This window comes from Daucus carota, chromosome 7 (genome assembly GCF_001625215.2).
Source record: "Daucus carota subsp. sativus chromosome 7, DH1 v3.0, whole genome shotgun sequence".
Classification (NCBI taxonomy): Eukaryota; Viridiplantae; Streptophyta; class Magnoliopsida; order Apiales; family Apiaceae; genus Daucus; species Daucus carota.
The window spans coordinates 9,271,569-9,294,069 of NC_030387.2; the positions used below are offsets into that span (position 1 = coordinate 9,271,569).

The window sequence follows — 22,501 nt, forward strand, 5'->3', positions numbered from 1 at the left end:
GAATAATTGGTGTGTGAAGTCTTGTGGTGTTCGTAACGCATTTACACTGCGAAGCGCTCTGACCTTAGACCGAGCAATTAATCACCAATAAAAAAAAGAAAAAGAAAAAAAAAATATAGTGAATAAAATAGAAGGGTGTGGACATTCTTTGGGACCTTGGCTTTAGTTGGACTTGAGTGACGGGGTGTTAGTTTTAAACTTTTACGATTCTTGATTGGGATTCTGTGGGAGTAGTAGTTTTTGTCTTGTCTCAATAAAAGAGCATGCTTGCACACACGGGCACTCCACACTTGTAAATAGAAGAGTAATTGACTTAGTAGCGAGAGAGATGAAATTCGAGAACATTAGCACAATCTGAGGTATTATGATTGGCAAGGCAATTACTTCATAGTTCACTCATTCATCACGTAGTTGCATTCATGCATTGCATTGTATTATTGTATAGTGTCGTTGACGCTTGAGGACAAGCATCAGTTTAAGTTTGGGGGTGTGATATGTGGTATTTATACGCACTTATAGGCCTTCATTTCCACTTAAATTGGTTGGTTGTACTTAAGTGTTTAGTGTCTTTTGATGTGTTTTTAGTGTTTTTCTGTGCAGGTCACGAGTTGAGGTGATGAAGTGATTTTCTATCATTTTAGGTTGTTTTTGGTGCATTATTTGCAAGAATAAAGAATTGTGGATTCCTCACGACTTGGGATTTTGTGGGTACATCTTCTACAAACCCTCACGAGAACACACTCGTCCACTAGAGCTATCTAGGGGTTTAAAGGGCTTGTTGCATATGCTAAATGCAACCGTGATCACCTACGGAAGTGGTACTAGAGCGAGGAAGGGCATGCACGCGAGAACGAGCTGAAAACGAAGAAACAGGCTGCCAGTGGCAGAAAGTAGCGCCCCCGCGCTAACTCTTAGCGCGCCCGCGCTAGTCCAAAGTCAGAAAGTAGCGCCCCCGCGCTAGTTCTTAGCGCGCCCGCGCTACATTAAAGCCAACTAGCGCGCCTGCGCTAGTTTAGCGCGGCCGCGCCCAGCAGAAGTGCCCCGGGCCGATTTTTACAGCTTTTCTGACGGATATTCGCAGTGGTCGAGGCCCGGTTGACTTAGTCAATGCATTTTTATTTCTCGTGTGTAAAACCCTAGTCATAGAGAAGTAGTTAGTAGAGAACAATATCGTAGTTTTAGTTTTAATCATTCAAGCACATTATCAGTTGTATTGGATCGTTCTTTGCGAGGAAGTGACAGTTTCGAGCAAGATCGTGAACATCAAATCTGTAACGTGTGATCCTTATTATTATTAATTCAAGCATTTTTATTCCGTTTAATTCTTGTCTTTTATTTATCATGCTTTCACTAGAACCCATGATGTCGATTAGTTCGATTATGAACTAACCGCCTTCATGGGATTCTAATGGATTTATCGATGTAGTCTAGTGACGAATGTTAATGATTTGATTTTGTGACGTACGTTGATTTCTTTGCATGAGCCGTGCTTATTCTTCTTAGAAGCGTAGCTAACTTCTAAGTCGTTTGTTAATTCTTTCTGAAGCGAGAGTGGATGATTGAATTTAGAACTATGCCATGTAAACATAGGATTATGTGAATAAAACATAATTTGTGGTAGACTTGAACTATTTTTATCACCCTGTGTAATCACGATAGACGACTTGTATTTAAACCTCTCTGCTTACACTACCGCTATAGAGATATAGGGTCTGAGCTTTGTTGGTGTCCATGAGATTTCTATCTTAATTGTGGATTTTGATTGGTATGATATGTGTGCAACGAGAGTTGGCATGTATTACTTTCGTGTTGTCTGATTAGGATCAATAGTCACAAGTTAATCAGTAATTTCAATTCTAGATGAATTCGATAATGAAGTTAGAATCCCATGTGTTTTCCTATTCTGAATTTGATTAGTAATTTTAATTATTAGTATAAAAGAAACCAATCCTTGTTAATTGTCTTAGCAGTGATAATTGATCATACATTGTTGCATAGGTGCGTATTCTTAATTCACCAGTCTCTGTGGGATCGAACTTAATATATTACTTGTGATCACGTGCGCTTGCGTGTAGATTTTTGCGAACAAGATAACCCCTGAATATTGTACGAACAAAAGGAGCCAAAGGAAGAGTTTTAAGTGTAATATTGACGCACCTCCCGCATGATGATTTGTATAACTACGAATAGTCAGACCTTCCTCTAAATGAGAGCACTATCAGGAAACGGATTGCGCGCCTCCCTCTGACAGGGCGCACCCTCAGGTATGTTCGATACCGTAAATGCTTAATATGATTTTGTGTGAAGACGAACGTACACAAGAAGGAACTCAGTAGTCTCGAGGAGGTCACATCCCTTCAGAGGCCGCGCCTTCTCGGTAGTATTCATATGAATGCTATTCTCTTCTACAATTATCTATTGGTGTGTTCGTTAAAATGCTTATATTATTCCTAAAAGTGCCAACGAGAGGATTTCTAGCATTGAGGAAGTGCCTTCGGGCGCGCCCATTGAGAATGATATGTAGGTTCCACAAGGCGCGCCCCCAGGATGAGAATAATGTGATGGAAAAAGATACTCGAAAGACGTAGAATTGATATTGTTCGGAGGACACGCCTCCCCCCAACAGGGCGCGTCATGAGGTAACCCTGACTATCATTATTTTTATTAAGGAAGTCATATATATATATATATATATATATGATTGTGAGCATGTCAAGTCCAATGTTCGAGGGAAGCTGCCTATGTTGATTAGGGAGCGCCCTCCGTTACTCAAGGATGGATCATGACACCTGCGAAGGCATTTTTATTATGATCATGGACTCATGCTATTCATACTTGTAGACTCAATACCTTTCAAAGGTTTACCTAATTATCCATGACCAGCCCTGGATACTTTTCATGATACGCTCTGGATATTATATTTAAATGTCCATGATACGCTCTGGACATTATATTGGCGCATCCATGATATGCTCTGGACCTTACATATCCATGATATGCTCTGTATAAAACTCTATATTATAGATCGTAAATTCCCCATTGAGTTATAAGCTTTGGGACCTGTGCGATGCACCGGAGTTATATAAACCACGATAAGATTCGTGATGCCCCATATGGGATGGTGTATGGACTGGGGAGTGGTCCTTTTGATTTTCTTACATAAACAAGTAATTCACGCATGAAAAAGTAAAGTTGCGCCAAAGGCCGCGCCCTATGCTTAAATCTTGGAAAAGATCAAAAGAGCCCACATTACAAGTAAGGCTGCGCCCTCTTTTTATACAATTCTTGGAAGAAAAGAAATATTGCAAGTAAGGCAGCGCCATCGGCCGCGCCCTCTGCTTACGAAAAGATAAAAAAGGGGTCATGTTATACCAAGGTGATGTCATTCTGTAAGTCGCGCCTTATATTTACTATTCCCAAGTACCATGGACACACTAAGGCTGAAAAACAGCCACAAACATTCGTGTCGCGAAGGCACACCCTTCTTTTGTTGAGGTTCATTGGCTCGAATGTTATGGTTAAATGTGTCCTTTGGAAGGAATAAGCGAAGCTGCGCCACTGTCAACGACAGATAGGCCGCGCCCCCTGTTTTCTTTTATCTACATAAGGATTGCTGATTACTTATGAGCGCATCATAAAGACGCGTCAGCCTCATGCTTAGTGATGTGCTCGAAAATAATATCTTTAGAATCGCAAGCGCACGATCACCGTTTTAATATTTATGATTCGTCCACAGAGATTAAAATTATTTATCGCTAACCTCTAATTTTAATCTAGGCGAATTAGAACAATAGATTAGTGAGGAGTGTATATTTTTAAAACTAATTGTGATTACTATAAATTATGATTTAGAACAAATAATCTAATTTACCCTAATTAATTACCAAATTGATTATACAATTAAACTTAATTAAAGGATCAAAGTGGTCGGCTAAAACAAGATTTTAAAACAGAAAATTAATCACAGAAGGCAACAAAATTTGTTACAAACGAATACAACCACATGCGAACTAAACATCCTAATCCAAAACTACAACCATGACTCTGAAATGAAGCAGATTAAAACAAAACAGCGGGGCCTCTAGCACAGTCGCACTACACTGCAGATAACCGAAACTCTAGGACCAAAACAAACTGGCTAGGATTTCGCGACTAAAAACATAATAGTTAACAACTCGGCTACAAGAAATCGAAGCAAACTCAGTAAAAACCAGAGTCCCAGCAGACATATAAACTCGGATAAAACCAACACAAAACTACTCGACTAAAACAAAGGCTAGCTCATTACACGACCTAGTAAACTAAACGGAAAAAAAAACAAAAACAGCTCGACAAAATCAGCAGTAACCCAGGGAAGACTCGGCAAACAACTTCAAACAAAACCCAGCAGAAGACAACTCGACACAGCAGAACTCGGAAAGGATTACACGACACCCAGAAAAACAGAGCAGGAAATAACTCGGCAAAACTTTAGAGACAACATAAACTCGAGCCTAATGACTCGATCGAAAACCAGCCAAAAACGAGAACAAACTACGAACCCAGTGAAGAATCTCAACACAGCAATGTTAAACGACTCAAACTCAGCAGGGAATCGGGACTAAATCTCGACGCAAACAACACAAAAACGCAGCAAATGACTCGACAAAAACCTGCCATGACTCGAAAAACGCAGCAAAAATAGGACTAAAACGCGACTCGGCGACTCAAACTCGCGACTCAACAGCAAAGAAATCGACTATAAACCCTCTATTTTATCTACAACCAAACTCAGCAAAAGCTTAACACAAGACCCAGCAAGCAACTCGGACAAAGACTGACTAAAATCATTCAATCAAATAGCAAAATAACAAAGCAACCAAGCGAAATCAGAAGATGCTATGACTCAGACGCGGCATAGCAGAAAATGAGAAAAGGGGTTGGCTGTTTTGATAAGAAACAGGGGAGAGTGATGTTTGAAATAAGAACAGGAGAGCAGAGTATATTTTTAATTAAAACGAAAATAGAGGGCTGTTAAACGAGTGCTTTAATACTGAGTTTTTAACAAAAACTACTCGGCAAGTTGATTAATAAAACCAAAAGCAGAAATATCTGGGGTTTTAAATCTAAACCCTAACACAAATTAATTTTGTGCTAGGACACAAGATATATACTTAATTAAAATCTACACTTAATTAAAGCTTGGATGAATTCTTCCTTTCCCAAAAGCTCTTGAGCATGGGGTGGTACTTGGAAAATTTATATCATTTGAGGCAAGAAAATGTAAAGAGACAAAATATAAACTAAAGGAAGATTTGCATTAAAATAAAAGTGTTTACAAATGGAGATGAGAGCATACAAATTAAAACTAGATCTAGACTAGACTAGAAAAGTGAGGCTACTAAAAAGAGAAAATCCTAGGTAGGTTGAAACATGATGGGGAGGTGTGTATTTATAGGGGGAAATTAGGGTAAGGGGGGTGTAGGTGTCCCATCTAGATGCTTCCATGAGAATATTCCCCTATGATCCTTTTCTTCCCATCTTTTTCTCTTTTTTGCTTTATTCTTTTATTTCTTCAAGCATTTGCAATATTCCTGAAAAAAGACAAATAAACAAATAAATAAGTGAGAACAAGCAATAATTAGGGACTTAAAAACATGAAAAATATGCACTTATCAAACTTCCCCATACCTATATTTTGCTCGTCCTCGAGTAAAATCAAAAGAAAAGAAAATAAACTAAGAAAACTAGATGCGATTCCTAGGCTCCTTTTCGTAGGCGTGACGGGTGATTTTAGGTTCACCAACCCGTTAAACTCGTAGACGATCTCTACAAGAGGAGTTTTGTCTCCTAAGGGTTTACAGAAGATATACCCATAAAATCTTCGAGACATTCTAGCAAGTGTCTACTCGACTCTACTCTAATTTCGCTGGTGTTAACAAAAAGCGTTTTTAAGGAAAATACGACTTAAAGACTCATCTACTAATAATCAAGATACAGTTGTCTCTAATCTACTAGCATCGACACAAAGATTTACTAGAAATCCAAGGTGTGTAATGAATTTAAGGCCTTTGATGGATCCTAATTGTCTAAGAACACTTTCTCTTTTTTAACCAATTTTGAACTGACCCAATCTCTATCGAAACAAATATCTAGCCAAACTTCACAAACTCTTATTCTTTTTTTTTTCTTTTTTTTTTTTGCATTGACTTTATTTTGTCCGTTTTCTTAGGCAAACAATGTTACCCATGTAGCGAGCTTTGGGTCAGTGACTCCCAAACCAAACGGTCTTAGGGCACTAGGTTTTGAAATCCCCCGACGGACTTAATTGCTCGAATAACAAAGGCCACAAAACGAGACTAGCCAATCTACTTTTGCCCATTTATCTAAAGATTTTATCTATAAAGAACAATGGGTATTGAAGTAGTTATTCCTTCTTCTTTTTTTTTTTTTATCTCTTTTTCTTTTTTTATTCGCAAAGGTTCGATTCGACATTGTTTCAACATGTGGGTTCTCTCTCAGGTATCGAATAATATCACTAGACAATCTCTCCATCAAAGGTCTTGTGCAAAAGTGTGTGCCATCTTGGAATTTAAAGTACAAATCGGTCGATACAAGCTTCAAAAAGACAACCTTACTCAACTACGTTCAAATTATCTAAAAGACACTACATATATATACTTTTCGAAAACATGCTAAACACCAACTACTCCTAAAGTTCGAGTGAGGGAAAGACAACTTAGCTAAAAGAATCTCTATTTTTGGATTTTTTCTAATATTTCATTTTTTAAGAATTACACTAAAGCCCTCCCCATACCTAAATCATGCATTGTCCTCAATGTATGCAAAAGAGAGAATTTAAATGAGAGAGTAAAGAGGAAAAATACCTGAATAGGAGATGAAGGGATTTTTATTAACTACTGAAACAACTTACATGATCAAGGGTCGATGAGGTGGATGACCTCTTCCTCCGAATCAACAGGCAATTCTAAAAATGGTTTAAGACGTTGACCATTAACTTTAAAAACATTACCATTTTTAGGATCCTGAATTTCAACAGCACCATGAGGAAAAACAACTTGAACAATGTAAGGACCGTCCCATCTAGAACGCAACTTACCGGGAAACAAATGAAGCCTCGAGTTGTAGAGAAGAACTTTTTGGCCGGGAGAAATGGATTTTCTTAAAATAGTCTTATCATGGAAGGCCTTGGTTCTCTCTTTGTAAATTTTGGCATTTTCGTAGGCATCGTTCCTAAGTTCGTCTAACTCGGTCAATTGCAACTTCCGATGACTACCGGCGGTGGGTAAGTCGAAGTTCAATTCTCTAATGGCCCACATGGCCCTATGCTCTAGCTCAACCGGCAAATGGCAAGCTTTACCATACACGAGTCTATAAGGAGACATTCCTAAGACGGTCTTAAAGGCGGTCCGATAGGCCCATAAGGCATCTATCAATTTGGTTGACCAATCCTTCCTATTCGAGTTGACCGTCTTTTCTAAGATTTGCTTAATTTGCCGGTTTGAAACCTCTACTTGGCCACTAGTTTGAGGATGATAAGGGGTAGCAAGCCTATGAGTGATGGAGTACTTCTTAAGAAGAGACTCAAATTGACGATTCTTAAAATGCGTCCCTTGGTCACTAATGATAGCCCTAGGTGTACCAAATCGAGAAAAGATATTCTCTTTAAGGAATCGAAGGACAACTTTGTTGTCATTGGACCGGGTCGGGATGGCTTCTACCCACTTAGAAACATAATCTACCGCTAGAAGGATGTAAAGGTGGCCAAACGAACTAGGAAATGGGCCCATGAAATCTATGCCCCACACATCAAAGAGCTCTATAACAAGGATTGGGCTCATAGGCATCATGTTCCTCCTAGTGATCCTTCCTAGATGTTGACACCTACTACACGCGGAACAATACTCGGCGGCATCCTTAAACAAACTTGGCCAATAAAAACCGCATTGGAGGATTTTAGCGGCGGTCTTCTTCACACTAAAATGACCTCCACATGCTTGATCGTGACAAAACGAGAGGATGCTATGAAACTCACTATTTGGGACACACCTCCTAATGATTTGGTCGGGACAATGTTTAAAGAGGTACGGGTCGTCCCAAAAGAAATGTTTCACTTGAGAAAAGAACTTGGCTTTATCATTTTTGGACCATGTCGAGGGAATGTCACCGGTTGCTAAGTAATTGACTATGTCGGCGAACCAAGGGAGAGTGGAAATTGAGAGAAGGTGTTCGTCGGGAAAGGACTCGCTTAAGGGCAAGTCGTTAGTGGGTTCAACCACTAATCGAGAGAGGTGATCGGCGACGACATTCTCACAACCTTTCTTATCCCTAATCTCTAAGTCAAACTCTTGGAGTAACAATACCCATCTAATCAAGCGGGCTTTTGAGTCTTTTTTAGAGAAAAGGTACTTAAGGGCGGCATGGTCGGTGTAAACAATGATTTTGGACCCGATAAGATAAGAGCGAAATTTTTCTAAGGCAAAGACTACGGCTAGAAGCTCCTTCTCGGTGGTAGAGTAATTGAGTTGGGCATCATTTAAGGTCTTACTAGCGTAGTAAATGACATGAGGCCTCTTATCTATTCGTTGTCCTAAAACCGCTCCTATCGCATAATCGGATGCGTCACACATGAGCTCAAAAGGTTGGCTCCAATCAGGAGACTTCATGATCGGGGCCGAGGTCAATTCTCTCTTGAGGTCTTCGAAGGCATGAACACACTCGCTTGTGAACTCGAATTTGACATCCTTAGCTAGAAGGTTGGTCAAAGGTCGGGCCTTTTTGCTAAAATCTTGGATGAATCTACGATAAAATCCCGCATGTCCAAGGAAAGAACGAATTTTCTTAACGGACTTGGGAGGAGGGAGATTAGCTATTAGGTCGACCTTAGCCTTGTCTACTTCGATTCCTATTTCAGAAATTTTGTGTCCTAAAACGATTCCCTCCTTAACCATGAAATGACATTTCTCCCAATTTAACACTAGATCCGTTTCCTCACATCTTTTCAACACTCGATCTAGATTGTTAAGGCATTGGTGAAAAGATGGACCAAAGATGGAAAAGTCATCTATGAAGACTTCTAAAAAGTCACCTATCATTTCCGAGAAGATGCTAGTCATGCACCTTTGGAACGTGGACGGGCCCGTGGTTAGGCCGAAAGCTAGACGTCTATAAGCGAAGGTTCCAAAAGGGCAAGTGAAAGTGGTCTTTTCTTGGTCTTCGGGTGCAATCGGGATTTGAAAATATCCCGAGTAACCATCTAAGAAGCAATAAAACGCATGACCCGCTAACCTCTCTAGCATTTGATCGATAAAGGGCAAAGGAAAATGATCTTTCCTAGTGACGGCATTGAGCTTCCTAAAATCTATGCACATTCTCCAACCGGATTGAACACGGGTTGGAACTTGCTCATTGTTCTCATTGGTCACCAACGTAATGCCCGACTTTTTAGGCACTACATGAACGGGACTCACCCACTTACTATCGTAAATGGGATAAATGATCCCATTGTCTAAGCACTTAAGAATCTCTTTCTTAACTACCTCCATCATGGGAGGATTCAACCTCCTTTGAGGTTCTCTCACGGGCTTTGCATCTTCTACCAAATGAATCCTATGTTGAACAATCGCCGGGCTAATCCCTTTAATGTCCGAGATGCTCCACCCTATCGCTCCCTTATGCTTTCTAAGGACTCCTAAAAGTTCTTCCTCTTGTGACGTAGTCAAATTTGAGGCAATGATAACGGGATATGAATCGTTAGGGCCTAGAAAAGCATACTTAAGAGTGTCGGGAAGAGGTTTGAGTTCTAACTCCGGCGGTTGTGACTCAACGGTTTTCTTTGGTAAAGGCAAATGCTCGGGTTCAACATCACGCTCTTGACTTGTTGTAGGAATGGTGGATTCTAACATTTGGTTGACCTCATGTGTGTAGTCGGAAACATCCCAATCCTCTCCAAAATGTTTTAAGCAAAATTCAAGGGCATCTTTGGGATTCATGAGATCTTGATCAACTATTTCATCAATTAGATTAACGTCCATAGGTTGATCATAGAAATCATCGGATTGTTTCCCCACATGAAAGATGTTGAGGTCGATTGTCATGTTACCAAATGTTAGCTTCATTAATCCATTCCTACAATTAATCAAGGCGTTGGATGTAGCTAAAAAGGGTCGTCCTAGGATGATGGGAATTTGATTCTTCGGGTTCCTAACCGGTTCGGTCTCTAGGATGACGAAATCTACGGGAAACACAAAGTCACCTACTTTAATTAGCACATCTTCAATCATTCCCTTAGGAATTTTCACGGATCGATCGGCTAATTGAAGTGTGACATTGGTTTGTCGGAGCTCCCCTAAACCTAAGGCTTGGTAGACAGAATATGGAAGGAGATTAACACTAGCCCCTAACTCAAGTAGTGCCTTATCCACAAAAGTTTCTCCTATGACACATGAAATTGTAGGACAACCGGGGTCCTTGTATTTCACGGGAATTTGGTTTGAGAGAATCGAACTTATGTGAGACGTAAGGAAAGCTTTCTTAGGGACATGGTTGGTTCTCTTATGGGTACATAACTCCTTAAGACACTTAGCATATGACGGAATTTGTTGAATTGCATCTAAAAGGGGTATATTGACCTTGACTTGCTTAAAAACATCCAAAATCTTCTCCATTTGAGCCGATTGCTTAGGTGAAATAAGTCTTTGAGGGTAAGGGACTCTTGGTTTATAGACTACTTCACTTTGCGACTCGGAATTCGGTTCCGGGTTTGGGTCACTCGACTCCTCACGGGCTTTTGAACACTCGGGTTTGTCATGATTAATGGTAGTGAAGGGCGGACTTGGATTAGAAGTCGAATCCCCTTCCTTACCGAGGTTCTCACCAACTTGGGTATCAACTTGTTTACCCGACCTAAGAGAAATGACCGAATTCACATTATCCGGGGGTCTTTGATTAAGAGGAAATTTCGGGTTCACCTCGGGTTGGCTCGGGAATTTGTTCTTTTCTCTCTCACACAACGTGCTTGCTAATTGACTCAATTGGGACTCTAACTTAGAGACGGCTTGCACATTAGAATGCAAAAGTTGCCTATCTTGAGTTAAAGTTTGCATGAAAGTTTGTTGGGATTGGGTCAAGTTAGTTTGCGATTTCACTAAGGCCTCTATGCTCTTTTCTAAGGAATTGAGTCTTTTATCCGAATCATTAAATCCGGGAGGATTCACGGGAGCTTGACTCGGGTTTTGATAAGTAGGAAAAGAGTTAGGATTGGGCCTTTGGAAATTGGGTTGTGGAGTTTGAAAGTTTTGACCTTGGTTCCTCGAGAAATTCGGGTGATTCTTCCACCCGGGGTTGTAAGTTGGTGCAAAAGAATCGTTTCTCGGCTTAGGTTGAAACATCGCGTTCACTTGCTCAAAATCATGAGATTGTTGGATCTCGGGATGGGAAGCATTATAGTTCGGGAACATAGGCAAAGGTGAAGGGCCACTATGAGACTCCAAAGCTTCGAGTCTCTTAGTAAGGGTTGCTAATTTGGCATCGGTTGCCACATTGTTTCCTATCGAGTGCAAACCCCTAGAACTAGACGCCTCGATCGACTTTTTAGGTTCCCTAGTAGACTCCCATAACATTGTTTTCTCGGCTAAGTCCTCGAAAAATTCCCACCCTTGGTCCTCATCTTTTTCCATGAATTTGCCTTGGCACATAGACTCTAATAAGGCGGTGGTTTGACTATCTAAGGCCTCGTACACAATCTTACAAAGTCTCCATTTCTCTATTCCATGGTGGGGGCATTGTGATAAAAGATTTTTAAAACGATCAAAGAATTTCCAAAAAGACTCATTTTCCCTTTGATGGAATTGATTTATCTCATTTGTAATTCGAGTCGTTTTGTGGTTTGAAAATACTTTTTAAGAAACATTACCACAAACCCCTCCCAAGTGGAAATAGAATTGACGGGAAGACTATACAACCATTTTTTAGCATTTTCTTTTAAAGCAAAGTTGATTAGTCTAAGCCGAATAGAGTCTTCGCTCAATTGTTGGAGTTTTTGCAAACCGCAAACCTCCTCAAATTTTTGAATGAAAAGATAGGGATCCTCACCTTCACTCCCTAAAAATTTAGGCAACATACTAATGTGATGTGCCTTAATCTCGAAATTATTCCCATTAACGGGAGGAAGGGTGATGCACGAAGGTTGAGCGGAACGGGACGGGTAACAGCGGTCTTTAAGAGACAACGCCATGTTTACTATCGGTTCGCTAGCTTCTATGGGTTCGGAGTCCGAAGAGGACGAAGAAGGAATTTCGATGATCGGTCTAACTAATCTAGACGATTCGCTCCTAACCCAAGTAGTTCGCATAAACTAGATAGTAAACACGTAGCAAATAAGTGCGAAGAAACAAAACAAACAAAAGAAAGGGTGTAAAAGTGAAAGAAAAACTTAATTCTAGGGTTCCCTAATAAAAATGAACTAGACCTTGCTCCTAACGTTAAGGACCACCAAAAACTCGATAAATCCAAAATTATTCGGACCGGTCTGGCCAGTTTGGAGCAGGCATTGCCAAGAGGCCAATCTCCGCGCTTAGACACCAAACCTTAATCGGCCAGGTAAGCTTTCGCTTGTCCTAGACACCGAAGAGTCGGAATAATTAAAGATTACCTCGTCTTTTAGGTACCTTCCTAATTGAGCGTGAATTCCTAGGGGCTAACGTCTAATTCAATTTCATTAAAAGGCTAGGGAATGCAAAATGAAGAATTAAGTTGTTGTGGGCCAAAGAAAGAGTGATGAAATCCCTCCCCTTATCTTGTGTTAGGGTTTTGCCCTTAAGATTTATTTAAAATGTTGCACCACACAACGAGATAATTAAAGCAATAAACAACTATGGATGCTTAAACTACGTGTCCTAATCTAGAGAAAGAAAGAAATTAACGTACCTTAGGGTCCTCCAGCGATCACCACAATTAAAGGTACGAAAATTTAAAAACAAAAATTAAAATCTAAATGATGTGCCCTAAGTGTAAAAATACATGATGCAACACATATTTAATTCTAACTACTATTTTTGGATTTTAAATTTTAAATTTGTTTGTGTTTTTCAATTTTCAAATTTGTTTGTGATTTTCTAACTAAAGACGAAAAATAAGAGTGGAGAGATACGGGATACCAAAGCAAGCTTCCAAATCCGAGCGAAATTTGTCCAATTTACTCCATGATTCCCGAATATTCTTCCTCGAAATAAAGAACAAAAATAGTGAGAAAACAAACTAATCCGAAAGATTAAAAATAAAGGTGCGAAAAATTAATTTTAATCCCCGGCAGCGGCGCCAAAAACTTGATGTGCTCGAAAATAATATCTTTAGAATCGCAAGCGCACGATCACCGTTTTAATATTTATGATTCGTCCACAGAGATTAAAATTATTTATCGCTAACCTCTAATTTTAATCTAGGCGAATTAGAACAATAGATTAGTGAGGAGTGTATATTTTTAAAACTAATTGTGATTACTATAAATTATGATTTAGAACAAATAATCTAATTTACCTTAATTAATTACCAAATTGATTATACAATTAAACTTAATTAAAGGATCAAAGTGGTCGGCTAAAACAAGATTTTAAAACAGAAAATTAATCACAGAAGGCAACCAAATTTGTTACAAACGAATACAACCACATGCGAACTAAACATCCTAATCCAAAACTACAACCATGACTCTGAAATGAAGCAGATTAAAACAAAACAGCGGGGCCTCTAGCACAGTCGCACTACACTGCAGATAACCGAAACTCTAGGACCAAAACAAACTGGCTAGGATTTCGCGACTAAAAACATAATAGTTAACAACTCGGCTACAAGAAATCGAAGCAAACTCAGTAAAAACCAGAGTCCCAGCAGACATATAAACTCGGATAAAACCAACACAAAACTACTCGACTAAAACAAAGGCTAGCTCATTACACGACCTAGTAAACTAAACGAAAAAAAAAAACAAAAACAGCTCGACAAAATCAGCAGTAACCCAGGGAAGACTCGGCAAACAACTTCAAACAAAACCCAGCAGAAGACAACTCGACACAGCAGAACTCGGAAAGGATTACACGACACCCAGAAAAACAGAGCAGGAAATAACTCGGCAAAACTTTAGAGACAACATAAACTCGAGCCTAATGACTCGATCGAAAACCAGCCAAAAACGAGAACAAACTACGAACCCAGTGAAGAATCTCAACACAGCAATGTTAAACGACTCAAACTCAGCAGGGAATCGGGACTAAATCTCGACGCAAACAACACAAAAACGCAGCAAATGACTCGACAAAAACCTGCCATGACTCGAAAAACGCAGCAAAAATAGGACTAAAACGCGACTCGGCGACTCAAACTCGCGACTCAACAACAAAGAAATCGACTATAAACCCTCTATTTTATCTACAACCAAACTCAGCAAAAGCTTAACACAAGACCCAGCAAGCAACTCGGACAAAGACTGACTAAAATCATTCAATCAAATAGCAAAATAACAAAGCAACCAAGCGAAATCAGAAGATGCTGTGACTCAGACGCGGCATAGCAGAAAATGAGAAAAGGGGTTGGCTGTTTTGATAAGAAACAGGGGAGAGTGATGTTTGAAATAAGAACAGGAGAGCAGAGTATATTTTTAATTAAAACGAAAATAGAGGGCTGTTAAACGAGTGCTTTAATACTGAGTTTTTAACAAAAACTACTCGGCAAGTTGATTAATAAAACCAAAAGCAGAAATATCTGGGGTTTTAAATCTAAACCCTAACACAAATTAATTTTGTGCTAGGACACAAGATATATACTTAATTAAAATCTACACTTAATTAAAGCTTGGATGAATTCTTCCTTTCCCAAAAGCTCTTGAGCATGGGGTGGTACTTGGAAAATTCATATCATTTGAGGCAAGAAAATGTAAAGAGACAAAATATAAACTAAAGGAAGATTTGCATTAAAATAAAAGTGTTTACAAATGGAGATGAGAGCATACAAATTAAAACTAGATCTAGACTAGACTAGAAAAGTGAGGCTACTAAAAAGAGAAAATCCTAGGTAGGTTGAAACATGATGGGGAGGTGTGTATTTATAGGGGGAAATTAGGGTAAGGGGGGTGTAGGTGTCCCATCTAGATGCTTCCATGAGAATATTCCCCTATGATCCTTTTCTTCCCATCTTTTTCTCTTTTTTGCTTTATTCTTTTATTTCTTCAAGCATTTGCAATATTCCTGAAAAAAGACAAATAAACAAATAAATAAGTGAGAACAAGCAATAATTAGGGACTTAAAAACATGAAAAATATGCACTTATCACTTAGCCAGCCTCATGCTTGGCGAATTTGCTAAATGTCCAAAAACACTGACATTATATGTTTGCAAGGCCTGTGCACAGCCCGCACCTTGAAATATCGAGGAATAATGCATGCCTTAAGTCGCGCCTGTATGAGTGGACGCACCCTCAGAAAAATGTGTGCGGCATGATATGAAAATTCCCTTGATGTCTTCAATATCAAGAAAATTTGAGGAGTCCTTGTTATGGTCAAAATTGGTCATGGCTTTATAGAGGGCGCGCCCTTCATGGGGAATTACCGGAGGAGGGCGCGACCACTGAAAAGGAGGTTATATGCCCGCTGTTTTGTTGAACATCTGATGAGAAAGGGCAACGAAGGTCAAGGCGCGCCCTCAAGGGTCGCGACTTCAGCTAAATAAATTATGTGAGAGGATGAGTGAGTCTCGATGACGACCCTTTCGAGGGATACGAAGACCTACCCTTCCAAGGGATACGGAGACCTACCCTTCCGAGGGACATGAAGACTAGTTACCAGGCTCATCTGGTAGTTATCAGGCTAATCTGATAGTTCCCGGGCTCATCCTGGCATGACCTACAATCCTCAATCCTGTTATCTGCCGCGTTAACCCTCGTGTGGGGGCTTGAGGTGATCATGGCTCTTGAAGGCCCTCAGGGGTAACATGAAAGCCGATCATATGTCTGAATCCTGTATTCTGGTGAGTTAGCACTCATTGGGGGATTGAGGCGATCATGTAACTTGGCTCCTCAATTGTCTTACCTCTTAGTGAGAACCTTCACTAGGGGGTAAGGACGTGTCCCTACACCTCAAAGAATTGGTCACGGCTCTACCAGACGTCTCCTACATGCTACGAAACGTAGCGGTTAGTGTTATCTCTCATAGTGGAGATAATGTCGAATCCGTGATGTACTTGGACTAGGAGTCTGAGGTAGTCAGCATCAAGGCTTAATTCTATCTGGAGTAGGACTCTGAAGGCGTTGGACGCCTAAGAGATAAGTCACCACCTCAAGGCTGGTCTTATCCCCAAGAGGCCTAGTTCTGATCAAATTAGGAGTCTTGGTTTAATAGAACTACGTATGGCTTGATCCCCTATAAATATAGGGGTTCGTAGGCACATTAGAGGATCATGAGTTGAGAGCACAAAGAGGCAACTCAAAACCCTAATATCAGCCACCCCCTAAAACACACAACTACCACATTCAGACAGCTAAAACCACCGTCATAGATCTTGATTCCAGCTATGAACCTCATTGTTGTTGATTACCAAATTCCTACACGTAACACTTATAAATATAGAATTATTAATATAGCACCTCTATCATTCGATGTTTGTCCTCCTGATCGTAGTTTTTTCCTCTGCACACAAGGATCACCGCAGAGGGTTTTCCGGTGCAATCACTTGCCATAAATCATTGGGATGCTCTTTTCGATAATTCCGCTACATGCGAAATTATTGATAGTACCTTCTCCGGTATAAAAAAAATAATGTATACGCCGATTCAATAGCTCACCCGATATTAAAATTTTTTTAAACGATACAATTATTCTTCAGAAAAATTGTTAAAAATGCATACTCCGGGGCAAGGAATAAGTCGTCTCTAGGTACACATAGAATATGAAGTATAAGCCTGTATGTGGCATGGCTCGTGTAATTGATCTACCAGGCAAATTAAAATAAAAATCAAATTGCATTACTTTACCGCAAAACATTACACACAATACGACGAAACCATAAAGGTCAACTCCATTTTATAGCTCCATGGTGTTTGTAACCCCATACTTAATGTTCTCCCGTCCTTTCTAGTTGTCATAATTGATTTTGTGCCGTTCAAATTGACCAAATTGTTATAATAAAAAAAAAAAAATATGTCAATCGATTTTTTTTAAAAATCTACTTTAATATGTAATTTTCAGTTTTTAAAGATAATGAAAATGTAACTTATAATCTTTGGTCAAAAATTAGTTAATTTGACCCATAAAAATAGAAATGTGACAACTAAAAAAGGACGGAAGGAGTAAAATAGATGTTTTGACCAGAGGATTAAATTAGTTGTTTTTCATAAAACTATTTGGTAAATAGCGGACTGATTATCTTTTTCTGACACAAACCAAAACCTCTAACCCAAAGAACTTCTCAAAGTAGCTTTTTTAAAATTAGTTTTTTGGGTCTAAACTTCTATTTCAATCCGCTAACTACCAAACACTTATATTAGCTAGTGGTCAAATCTCTAAAACACTCTTAACCTCCAATTTACCTCAAACCTCTAATTTTCAAACAGAACCTTTTGAGATAAAGTTTTAAGTTAAACTAAATTTCGGGTATTTACTCTTTTGTCTCATAATAAGAGTTGTTTTAACTTTTTACACGTATTTTGAAATTTAAAAAAACATACTTCTGAATATTATATTTCAAATTTTATTTTTCTAAATAAAAATTCAATATTTTTATTAAAAAATGAAATTTTGGAAAATAATATGTAGAAAAATATTTTTTTTGCATCTCAAATTACGTGTAAAAAGTTAAAGTGACTCTTATTTTGAGACGGGGTAATATTTATGAGATGTTTAACCTTTCGTACAGAATCAAAGTAAATATCTTTAGAAGAAATACTTATATTTCCGGAATAATTAACTTAAATATGAAAATTAAGATATAGAACACTTTTCAGAAATAATTGACTTAAATCCGAAAAAACAGGCATGTGCAGTAGTATATATTGGACGCATCTATACAGGTGTTACAGATTGTAGCAAATATCCAAAGTCGATGAAAATAATCAACCTTTCAAAGGCCATTGCAGCACTTGTAGCAATCTTCCTGACTCTTGCTGTGTTTACCTATACTTCTGCATCGCTGCTCCAAGGTACGCTTCACTTAATGGTTGATCCGAGATATAAATAATCCGATGATAAATGTCTGTTGTGCATGTATTATATTTTATGTAATGTTTTTCAGAGAACAAGTCCCTGTGGATTTCGAGATGTGGAATCGGAAGTCGAAAGATGGCTATGGATTGCACAAGCAGAGAAGCTACGCCGGAGCATGATATTTCGTTCGAAAGCCTGAAAAAGAAGCAATCGCCACCACCACCTCCTGTTGTTAAGAAAAAGAAGCAGCTGAAGACGACATCTCTGTTCTTTAGAACCCCGCCACGATTTTAAATGTCAAAGATTGGTGGAAGCCATGGATATTTAAATTTCTCGTAAAAGAATTATACATTTATACTACGGGACATCCCCTCATACTGTATTTACATGTATAGATGTTAATGTTATTGCATTGTGTATAGACTTAATTAATGGAAATTCCCAGATTATGGAGAAATGATTGTATCTTTCTTCAGCTTGCAATTGTAATACACTGTTCTTAAGTTTTGGGTTTTCATTAACTTGGACTTTTTTCAATAAGTTGCGGGTGGATTATAAGTCACTTGAATTTTTTAACTTAATAGTTATAAGCTATCAACTGGGCTTTATTTTTTCTAAGATGGATTGATCAACTTGGAAGTTTAAGATTGATCTATTGCTGCAAACCTGGATAGGTGATGAACTGATGGGATGATTCGTATTTCTTATGAAGTTTCGTGTTCAGGCATAAATTAATCGCCTCTTTAAATAAAATAAAACCCAAAACAGCATCATTTCTCATTCTTCCAAGTATTTGTTTCCTTTCTTAAAAAAGGTATTTGTTTCCTTAAGACGGCTTTAGAATGATTATGGTGCGAGCTGAGTACCAGCAGCACAAGCAGCTTCGGTATCTTCGGATCTTCTACTCCATCCAGTTCATTGTGCTCACATTTCCTTTTCTGTCAGTGACAAAACTATCATCCATATTCAGTTAATAGGTTGAGTAAGATTCCTCCGTTAACAAGTTACATAGGTGATGGATATAAAATTAGAGATACCATGGCTGCTGGTAATGATCAATCAGGACAGCTTACAATTGAAACTAATATGTATTATTTTACCAGTTGATTAGTTATAGAACATGATCAAAGTCAACCTCATTTTATTGCTATATATTCTGCATAAAATATTTTATATAACAGTTGGGTGCAACGTATCATTCATATGAATATGAAAATTTAGCTATATTTGGAATAACAGCTTCTGCTTCATAGATTGTCATCTGCATCAGCAAATTGCAAGCGAATAACCGGCCAAAATCCATGAAAATAATTATTATTGCGAAACTGATTGCAGCACTTCTCTTCATCTTCGTAGCTCTTCATAACTTTCCGGTCAGCTCTGCGTCATTGCTCCAAGGTAAATCCTAATTCATTCACACATTTACAAATTACAATATACATTCATGTGTTGTGTTTATAATCATTTTGGTTGCGGAGTTTGATCATGAAATTGGTGGCTGAGCTACAAATTTAAGGTGACACTTGGATCATAGATTTCAATCCAGTTAATAAGAATGAGAATGAGTTTGTAATACATCTTTGATTTTGGTACTGAAATCGTATTCCCATTCTCGTTAACCGGTTTGGATGTTTGGAATCCAATGATCCAAACGCCACTGGTATATATTAGTGGCCAAACTTTATCTATTTTTTCATTTTGGTGTTCGTGAATTCAAATTTGCAACACAGTGGCCATATATTGTTTTAATTCATCAAAAAGGTGGCTAAAGACCACTTTTTGAGAGAAAAAGATTTTTTTTTTCTCAGAATAGTGTCCTTTAGCCATTTCTTTGAAACATAAAATAAAGTCTGACCACCTATTTATAAATTTAAAATTCGGCTACTAAAATGCAAAAACGGATAAAGTTCGGCCACCATTTTGCATTTTACTCCATTTACAAATTACAATTAATATACATGCATGAGTATGATCATGGAATTGGTGGTCGAGTTAGAAATTTAAGGTGACACTTGGATCATGGATTATAATCCGGTTTAGAGGAATGAGAATAAGTTTCTAATACATTCTTGTCCTGAAATCCGGGTTGGAATCCAATGATCCAGATGCCCCTGTTGTTTATTGCCGATACTAAAATAAAATAGAAAAGCTATATTAAGAGCAATTTTTTCTTGGTGTTAAGTAATTATATATAAAGTTTTGTCTTCCAGTCCGGGCTTTAAACACCCATAGTCCCTGATTAATGCAAGTACATGTTCACACATATGAATTGTGTCAATATCGCATTCAAATTTCTGATCAAACCTCGATTAAATATTTCAGAGAAAAACTCGATGTGGATCTATAAATGCGGAGGTGGAGGTCGAAAGATGGGTACATATTGTATAGGTGGAAGAAGCGCAGCAGGCAGGACTGAGCATGACATTTCGTTCGAGAGCCTGAAAACGAGGCTATCGCCACCACCAGCACCGGTTATCAAAAAGAATAAACAGTTGAAGTCTACATCTCTCTCATCTACAGCACCGCCGCGGTTTTGAACATCAAGTTCTCAAAATTTTATTCATCCTAATTAAAGAACCCATTTACCAAATGTGCGCGCTATATGATATAAATCTGTACATACTATGCTATACATGCATGTTGATTTATTACGGATGAAAGGTTTATTTCTAACTTCTGAGTATGAAATTAGAAATCTTACTGCAATGTGACCAGCTTCTTATTGTTTTGTTATACATTGATGTTTTTTTCTACCGTTGTTAAATCGTTTTCTTTTATATACCTTATTAGACAAGGACCTAGCTTGGTTGACAAGATTTAGAGTTACATCGAGGAAAAAGTTCTATGGAACTAGATTATAAGAGCAAGTCCAACAGTGTCCTAGTTGGAGCACTAAATATAATATAAAAAATTATGTCTTAGTGGTTTAGGACATATTATACTAACTTCAACTCCAACAATGTGCCTTATTTTTTCACTATATGTTTAATATTTTATTATTAAAAGTTCACTTTCATCATTAAAACATAATATAAAATAGAGAGAGAAAGAGAGTGTTGGTAAAAATTTATTATAAAATATGCGATAGGGCAAAGAGAGAGAGAGTGCCTCAAAAATAGGGCTTGAATGAGTTGTCCTAGTGATACAGGGCATCACCAGGACATTGTTGGATCAAGTTTTTCCATCAAATGCCCTATATTATGACTTATGACACTAAATAGGACTTGCTCTAATGCCCAGTTAAGTGGAACTCTAAAAATCTCTGTTTGGTGTGTTTAAATAAGCATGTAATTATGTAATTGAAACTTTAATATGTAATGGGGCCGTTTGGGTGAGCTGCTTCTTGCTTAAAATAAAAAAGTGAAGTAGAAGTTAGAAGCAAGGAAAGACTTATAAGTGATGAAAGTGTTCGGAAAAGAAGTACAAGTCCTGAAATAAAATTTAGCATTCTTAGCTTTTTATAAGTGCTTCTTGACTTTTTATACAAACGGTATAGATAAGTGCTTCTAACTTATAAAACCAGAAGCTGGGCTTTTAAGCAGCAAACAAACACCCCCAATATATAATATAAAATTAATGAATTTATATAACATGTAAAAGTAAAAATTATTTGATATGTAGTATTAAATAAAATAATATAAATCTTAGTATAATATTAAAAATAAAAATCATATATTCAGATTTATAAAATAAATAACAAGATCATAAAAATGAGCTGATATATTAATATATTAATGAAATACATGTTTGGTTTAAAGTATATAACTCCAATTAAATTCACGTCTTTTATAAAATTTTAAATATTATATCAAGATAACTTAATCACATAAAAATATAATTAAGAATAAATAAGATTATATTAATAAAATTATAAATTAAAAATTATATTTATGTATATTATTTAAACAACTTGCTTAAAAAAAATAATTAGTTATTATTATATTAGAAAAAATGCAAAATTAAAATTTTATAAACATGATTTTAAAAATATTGACATACAAAAATATAGTAACATAATAATTAATATTTGGAAAAAACAGTTACATATATAAAATATTAAGTAAAAGTTAAACTAAGATTAACGTATATAAATAAGTAACTTATATCAAATATTATTTATATATATAATAATTATATTATTAACAAAGAAAGTATGAAAAAATATTACAAATATAGAATATCCACACAGTAACCGAGAAAAACCACTATGTAACTAGGTTCCAGTATTTTACTGGAAGTTAGTGATACCTAGGAAGTGTGAGTTACATAGTTTAAATTAAAAGTAGTACAACCAAACACTGTAACTTAAATCAA

The 22,501-nt window shown here is 37.6% G+C and overlaps 1 long non-coding RNA gene across 1 annotated transcript; it reads left to right on the top strand.

Annotated features, from left to right (window-relative positions):
• The first annotated feature begins 18,039 nt into the window (after positions 1-18,039).
• On the top strand, positions 18,040-18,619 carry LOC108195789 (uncharacterized). The gene is made up of 2 exons (XR_010285898.1): positions 18,040-18,183; positions 18,276-18,619. It is a non-coding gene; the product is annotated as an uncharacterized LOC108195789 (long non-coding RNA).
• The last annotated feature ends 3,882 nt before the right edge of the window (positions 18,620-22,501 follow it).